Genomic DNA, 2,668 nt, shown 5'->3' on the forward strand with positions numbered 1-2,668 from the left:
GTTTTTTTTTTTTAATCCTCCAAACTGTTCGCCATAGTGGTTATATTAATTTTCAGTCCCACCAGCAGCGTACAAATGTTCCCTTTTCTCCATATTCTCACCAGCATTTGTTATTGCCTTTGGATATAAACCATTTTAACTGCGATGAGATGATATCTCATTGTAGTTTTCATTTGTATTATCCTAATGATTAATGATGTTGAGCACCTTTTCATAGGCCAGTTTGCCATTTGTATGTTTTATTTTGAGAAATGTCTATTCAGATATTTTGCCCATTTTTAATTGAGTTATTAGGTTTTTTTTTTTCCTACAGAGTTGTTTGAGCTCCTTATATATTCTGGTAGTGAATACCTTGTCAGATGAACACTTTGCAAATATTTTCTTCCATTCTGTGGGTTGTCTCTTCACTCTGCTGTTTGCTTCCTTTACTGTGAAGAAGCTTTTTAACTTGATGTGATCCCATTTGTCCATTTTTGCTTTGGTTTCCTGTGCTTGTGGGTATTACTTAAGAAAGATTTCTTTCCCCAGACCAATGTCCTAGAGAGTTTCCCTAATGTCTTCTTGTAGTAGTTTTATTGTTTGAGGTCTTAGAATTAAGTCTTTGTTTTTATTTGATTTTTGTACAAGGTGAGAGATAGGGATCTAGTTTTATTTTTTGCCTATTGATATTGAGTTTTCCCAACACAATTTATTGAAAAGACTGTATTTTCCCCAGTCTTGTTTTGAAAATCAGTTCATTGTAGGTGTGTAGGATTTGTTTCTAGGTTCTCTATTCCATTCCATTGGTCTCTGTGTCTTTTTATGCCAGTACCATGCTGTTTTGGTTACTATACCTCTGTAGTATAATTTTTACTCAGATAATGTGATTCCTCAGTTTTCTTCTTTTTGCTTAGGATAGCTTTGGCTATTCTGGGTCTTTTGTGAATCCATATACACTTTAGGATTTTTTTTCATTTCTGTGAAGAATGTCATTGGTATTTTGATAGGAATTGCATTGACTCTGTAGGTTGCTTTGGGTAGTATGGGCATTTTAACAATATCGATTCTTCTAATCCCTGAACATGGAATATCTTTCCATTTTTTGGAGTCTTCTTCAACTTCTTTCCTCAGTGTTTTGTAGTTTTTATTGTAGAGATCTTTCACTTCTTTGATTAAGTTAGTTCCTAAGTGTTTAATTTTATGTAAGGCTATCATAAATGGGATTACACCTTTTATTTCTTTTTCAGATTGTTCACTGTTGGGATATAGAAATGTTACTGAATTTTGTATGTTGATTTTGTATTCTGCGACTTAACTGAATTTGTTTATTAGTTCTAATATTTTTTGTGTGGAGTTTTTACATTTTTCTAAATATAAGAACATATCATCTGAAGCAAAAATAATATGACTTCTTCCTTTTCAATTTGGAGGCCCTGTATTTCTTTCTTTTGTCCAATTGTTCTAGCTAGAACTTCCATTACTATGTTGAAGAACAGTGGTGAAAGTGGGCATCCTAGTCACATTCCAGATCTTAGAGGAAAGACTTCAGTTTTTCCCCATTCAGTGTGATACTAGCTGTGAGTCTGTCATATATAGCTTTTGCTATGTTGAGGTATGTTCCTTCTATGCCCAGTTTTTGAGCAATTTTATTATGAAGAAATATTGACTTTTTTCAAATTTCCAATTTTCTTTTAAGTTCAGGGATATATGTGCAGGATGTGCAGGTTTTTTACATAGATAAATGCGTGCCATGGTGGTTTGCTGCACAGATCATCCCATCACCTAGGTATTAAGCCCAGAATCCATTAGTTATTCTTCCTGATGCTCTCTCTCTTTCCACCCCACACCCTCTGACAGGCCTCAGTGTATGTTGTTTCCTCCAATGTGTCCTTGTGTTCTTATCATTCAATTCCCACATATAAGTCAGAACATGTGGTATTTGGTTTTCTGTTCCTGTGTTAGTTTGCTGAGAATAATGGTTTCCAGCTCCATCCATGTCCTTGCATGGGACATGGTCTCATTCCTTTTTATGGCTGCATAGTATTCCATGTTGTATATGTACCACATTTTGTTTATCCAATCTATAAATGATGAGTATTTAGGTTGATTCCATGTCTTTGCTATTGTGAATAGTGCTGCAATGTACATACACATGCATGTATCTTTATAAAAGAATGATTTATATTCTTTTGGATATATATCCAGTAATGGAATTGCTGGGTCAAATGGTATTTTTGCCTCTAGGTCTTTGAGGAATTGCTATGGTGTCTTCCATAATGGTTGAACTAATTTACACTCCCACCAAAAGCGTAAACACATTTCTTTTTCTCTTGAATCTCTGTTGTTTTTTGACTTCTTAATAGCCATTCTGACTGGCATGAGATAGTACCTCACTGTGGTTTTTATTTGCATTTCTCTAATGATCAGTGATATTAAGCTTTTTTCCCTACATTTGTTGACAGCATGTATGTCTTCTTTTGAGAAGCGTCTGTTCATATCCTTTGCCCACTTTTTATTTTTTATTTTTTGTAAATTTGCTTAAGTTCTTTGTAGATGCTGGATATTAGACCTTTGTCAGATGGATAGATTGAAAAATTTTTCTCCTCTTCTCTAGGTTGTCTGTTTACTTTGATGATAGTTTCTTTTGCTGTGCAAAAGCTCTTTAGTTTAATTAGATCACATTTGTCAA

Source organism: Nomascus leucogenys, chromosome 19, assembly GCF_006542625.1.
Source record: "Nomascus leucogenys isolate Asia chromosome 19, Asia_NLE_v1, whole genome shotgun sequence".
Taxonomy (NCBI): Eukaryota; Metazoa; Chordata; class Mammalia; order Primates; family Hylobatidae; genus Nomascus; species Nomascus leucogenys.